This window comes from Tursiops truncatus, chromosome 17, assembly GCF_011762595.2.
Source record: "Tursiops truncatus isolate mTurTru1 chromosome 17, mTurTru1.mat.Y, whole genome shotgun sequence".
Taxonomy (NCBI): Eukaryota; Metazoa; Chordata; class Mammalia; order Artiodactyla; family Delphinidae; genus Tursiops; species Tursiops truncatus.
The window spans coordinates 45,624,512-45,630,234 of NC_047050.1; the positions used below are offsets into that span (position 1 = coordinate 45,624,512).

At 45.7% G+C, this 5,723-nt stretch overlaps 1 pseudogene; it reads left to right on the forward strand.

The window, feature by feature from the left end:
* The first annotated feature begins 224 nt into the window (after positions 1-224).
* Positions 225-1,495, forward strand: LOC101326151 (large ribosomal subunit protein eL8 pseudogene; annotated as a pseudogene).
* The last annotated feature ends 4,228 nt before the right edge of the window (positions 1,496-5,723 follow it).

A 5,723-nucleotide genomic window follows, 5' to 3' on the forward strand; every position in this document is an offset into this window, starting at 1 on the left:
CCAGCAGCCTCATGCCATCCCCATACCTGCTCTTCAGGTAAAATTGCCCAATTTTTTTTTAAAAATCAAGCTGAAATTAACAAAATGTATAATTAACCATTTTAAAGTATAAATTCTGTGACATTTAGTGCATTCAAAATGCTGTGTAAATACTACCCAATCTGCAGATTCAAACGTGATTGCTATCAAAATCTCAATGGCTTTTTTTTGCAGAAATAGAAAAACCCATCCTAAAATTCAAATGGAATCTCAAGAGAACAGCCAAAACAACCTTGAAAAAGAACAAAATCGGAAGACTCACACTTCTTAATTTCAAAACTTACTACAAAGGTGTAAAAATCAAAACAATATGGTACTGTCATAGGACAGACATATAGACCAATGGAAGCTAATAGAGAGCCCAGAAATAAACCCTGAATATACGGTCAAATGCTTTTTAACAAAGGTGCTAAGACCATTCAATGAGGAAAAGACAGTCTTTTTAACAAACAGTGCTGGGAAAACTGTATATCCACACGCAAAAGAATGAAGTTGGACCTTACTTTACGTCATATACAAAAATCAGCTCAAGTTCTCTCTGCCAGCCGTTCAAGATGCCGAAGGGAAAGAAGGCCCAGGGGAAGAAGGTGGCCCCGGCCCCTGCTGCCGTGAAGAAGCAGCAGGCCAAGAAGGTGATCAATCTCCTGTTTGAAAAAAGGCCCAAGCATTTTGGCATTGGACAGGACATCCAGCCCAAAAGGGACCTCACCCACTTCGTCAAACGGCCCCGCTATATCCAGCTGCAGTGGCAAATCCTCTATAAGCAGCTGAAAGTGCCTCCTGCTTTTAACCAATTCACCCAGGCCTTGGACCGCCAAACAGCTACTCACCTGCTTAAGCTGGCCCACAAGTACAGACCAGAGATGAAGCAAGAGAAGAAGCAGAGGTTGCTGGCCTGAGCTGAGAAGAAAGCTGAGGGCAAAGGGGGTGTCCCCACCAAGAGGCCACCTGTCCTTCAAGCAGGGGTTAATACTGTCCCCACCTTGGTGGAGAACAAGAAGGCTCAGCTGGTGGTGATTGTACATGACATGGATCCCATTGAGCTGGTGGTCTTCCTGCCTGCCCTGTGCTGTAAGATGGGGGATCCCTACTGCATCATCAAGGGGATGGCCAGGCTGGGACATGTGGTCCACAGGAAGACCTGCACCACCATTGCCTTCACACAAGTCAACTCGGAAGACAAAGGGGCTCTGGCTAAGCTAGCGGAAGCCATCAGGACTGATTACGATGATGATATGACAACCTCTGCCTTCACTGGGGAAGCAACATCCTTGGTCCAAAATCAGGGGCTCACATTGCCAAGCTGGAAAAGGCAAAGGCCAAGGAGCTGCCTACCAAACTGGCCAGGTGAGTGTACACTATTGAGTTTTCTGTACATAAAAGTAATAAAAATTCTTTGGCCAAAAATAAACCCAAACAAACAAAGAAAAATTAGCTCAAATGGGAATTCCCCAGAGGTCCAGTGGTTAGGACACAGTGCTTTCACTGCGGGGTCCCAGGTTCAACCCCTGGTCAGGGAACTAAGATCCTGCAAGCCACGTGGCGCAGCCAAATAAAATAAAATGAAATAAAATAGTATGTATGAGCTATGCATTATATGCACACACACAGAAACTGTGAACTTCGTGAGATGTGGAGCTGTATCTTGCCCCAGACATTTTTTCCCACAGGTCTGGTACACCGCAGTCTTGTCCCAAAGGAAGTTTTCAATATATATTTTGAATTAAATGAATGAAGGAGAGAGAAAGAATACTCTGTTTAATTCTTCCATTACCACCAGCATTATTTTTCTAAAATTCAGAGGCAATCAGGCCATTTTTGGCTCCGAATTCTTGCATGACTTCCCTCCCAGTGCCTCCGGAGTCGAGTGTGGGCTCGTTACCTGGCAGGCAACCTCCCTCCCTCTGCTCTCTGCATCCTCTCCACCTCATCCTCACCACGGTACAATGGAGGGAATGGCTTTGGCCTTTGTGCACTTGGTAAAATAGGGGCAATAGATACCACCTCAAGGATTGCTGAAACGATTAAATGAGGTGACATCTGAAAATGTCCAGCATATACTTGAGACCAGTCAATTCGTGCTGGTTTCTTTTTCTCCCTCCTGCACCCTGCTCTTCAGACACATTGCCACATTGTTTCTTTTTCTCCCTCCTGCACAACTGCTCTTCAGTTTTTGCTGTCTCAGAGCACACACATAGTTTCCCTTCTCCAAGTTTTTGCTTATCCTTTTCCCACTGCTTCACATATGTCCTCCTGGTCACTCTATAAAAATTTAATGAACACTTCAAGACATATCTCAAAGTGCATTTACTCAGTGAAAGTTTTCTGACTCCCCCAGGAGATTTAAAATTGTCTGGGGGCTTCCCTGGTGGCACAGTGGTTAAGAGTCTGCCTGCCAATGCCGGTGATATCGGTTCAAGCCCTGGTCCGGGAGGATCTCACATGCCGCGGAGCAACTAAGCCTGTGCGCCACAACTACTGAGCCTGTGTGCCACAACTACTGAAGCCCGCCTGCCTAGAGCCCATGCTCTGCAACAAGAGAAGCCACGGCAATGAGAAGCTGGCTCACCTCAATGAAGAGTGGCCCCTGCTCGCCGCAAGTAGAGAAAGACCATGCACAGCAACGAAGACCCAACGCAGCCAGTAAATAAATAAATAAAATAAATTTATGTATTTAAAAAAAAAGCTGTCTGGGAGGAAGAAAAGCTTACCTCTACCCTTCTAGGTTCTTCTGGCTGGTCTAAGAATGAAATTGTTGTAAGACTGATGAACAGGAGAAAATCAAATTTTAATCTGTGCATATGGAAACCCTACATACATGAGAGGTTCAGAGACAGAAAGATAAAATGAGGCATATATGCCATCCTGAGCTAAGGAATGGGATCGGGGCCTGGAATTTCCAAGGACAGGAAGGCAATTTCAGAATGATAAGAAGAGCAGATGGCTGGGAATTAGATGTTTACTCTGCCATATAGATGGCGCTGCTTAGGTAAAATTTATTTCTGGTAATAACTTTTTCTGGGAAAAATCCCCAATTTTAATTCTTCCAGATAGTTAAGGGAGGGGCAGTAGTTTCTCTTGAGCCTACAGGGTCTCCATTGCCTTTAACACAAAATAATCCACATGCCAAATTAGCACACCTTAGGGAGGCCTGTTCTTAACCCTTATAATCCTTTATAAAGCTTTCATGTAATTTTGTAAGTTTCTTAAAAGTTTTCTTTTTTAAAAAAATTTATTCATTTATTTATTTATTTTTGGCTGCATCGGGTCTGCGTTGCTGAGCGCAGGCTTTCTCTAGTTGCAGCGAGCGGGGGCTACTCTTTGTTGCGGTGCGCAGGCTTCTCGTTGCAGTGGCTTCTCTTGTTGCCGAGCACGGGCTCTAGGCATGCAGGCTTCAGTAGTTGTGGAGTGTGGTCTCAGTAGTTGTGGCTCGTGGGCTCTAGAGCTCAGGCTCAGTAGCTGTGGCTCACGGGTTTAGTTGCTCCACGGCATGTGGGATCTTCCCGGACCAGGGCTCGAAGCCCTGTCCCCTGCATTGGCAGGCAGATTCTTAACCACTGCGCCAGCAGGGAAGCCCCAGTTTCTTAAAAGTTTTCTAAGAAACTTTCATAGAATTGTCTTGTATTATAATTATTTGTGGACATATCTTATGGGCATATATGTCTTATCTTCAGAGCCCAACACAATATTTATTAAATTGAATTGATTTTTTTGTTTTTTTGGCCGTGCTTCAAGGCTTGTGGGATATTAGTTCCCTGACCAGGGATTGAGCCCTGGGCCCTCAGCAGTGGAAGCATGGAGTCCTAACCACTGGACTGCCAGGGAGTTCCCTTGAATTGAATTTTTTTGACCAGGAAATTTGGGGCTTAGATTTCATAAATGAAATACATCATAAAGGCTTTCCAAGTACAGTCTCCCTATAAATAGCTTCTCTCTTTATGTGATAACATCCAGCCTGGCAATTTAGCACCCTTGCCAGCCACAGCTCTCTGGAAGATATAGCTACACAAGACAGTGTAAGATACTGTGACTTCTAGGGATGGGCGGTGGAGGTGATGGGGGTGGGGAAACGCACAGCTGATTGGACCAGGGGTGAGCACACACCTGACCCAGCAAGAACCAATCATTTGCTCAGAAACGACCTGAGTGGCCCAGGTTTTCTCAGAAGAGCCAGGCTATTCCTTCCTCTCTGAAGGCCTTCAGTGTGTGTAGTCAATTGAGGGTGGGTCCTGGAGCTTACCAGCCATGGTGTAAGTCCAGGAGGAACGGCCAAGCTGTGCCTCTGGCAGGGTGAAGGAGCAGAGAAAGGAAGGCAAAATGGAGGAAAGGCGGAAGCTGGCACAGAAGCAGAGACAGAAAGACACAGGGAAGAGTCACCCTGCTCCTGAGGGCTCCCCAGTTCTCTGGCCAATTTGAATGGAGCCCAGCAACACTTCGTTTTCTGTCCTTGGATCCTGTGAGATCTCTGTGTACTCTCAGTAAGTACCCCGTTTTACCTCAGTTGGACTGATGTTTCTTACAGTCACGCACATCCTGGCTACAAAAAGGAAACTGTTTTTGTTTGTTTTTTGCGGTACGCGGGCCCCCCACCGCTGCGGCCTCTCCTGCCGCGGGGCACAGGCTCCGGACGCACAGGCCCAGCGGCTACGGCCCACGGGCCCAGCCGCTCCGCGGCACGCGGGACCCTCCCGGACCGGGGCACGAACCCGCGTGCCCCGCATCGGCAGGCAGACTCTCAACCACTGCGCCACCAGGGAAGCCCGGAAACTGTTTTGCTGAATCAACTCCAGCATGTAATGTGTCCAGTCACCTGAATTTATACCTCATCTTTGTCCCTCCTTTACTAGCTAATGATGACTTTCAGCAAAATTTTTGCTCACTCCATGTCTCGTTTCTTTAATAGGTAAAACACAATAATTTCATATCATGTTTTACCACTTACCAATTACTTTCCATACATTATCTCACATGAATTTTTTTTAAAGTTCTTAGACTATGGCAAAGAAATTTTATTCATATTTTACAGACTTCCCAAGATCTCTGTATACTCAGGTCACCATCAGCCTACCTCAGAGAATGTAAATATTTTTTTAAAAGGATAATAAACTGTAGCTTGAATGAATGAATGAATGCACTCTAAATGAATGAATACACTCTAAGATCTCTTCCATGAGAATTTTTGTTGAAAAACTTTCAAGTCGTTAGAGGTAACAGTGACTTCATATTCTATTTATATAAGTCCTGTTTCAAAATATATTGATACTGAGTTCAATAGTAGGACCACTAGATTGAAGACCTCCAGTTATGATAAAATGCTATATTTCTAAAAATATGCATAATATTCCTGCCTGAAGTTTAATTTCAAGGCTACAGGCTCAAGACCTTACCTAGACCTGTGAGCAATACCTGGTACTTTCCCACTTTAAAAATATGCTATCTTGGGTCACAAAGAACTTTCAGTACTAGCATGATGCCACACAGTCCTGTGTCCCAGAACTTGCTCATGGTGTCCCCAAGGCCACTGACACAACCTGACCAGGTCCCACCACAGGCAACTTTCTTCCTCTCCTTCCTACCTGCCAGGGCTGCCTGACAGGCTGATTCTGCTCAGAGCTCGCAGCCCACACATGGCTTAGGGGGAGGCCGATCGTGCTGCTCCCCAGAGCTGCCCTGCACTGTTCCAC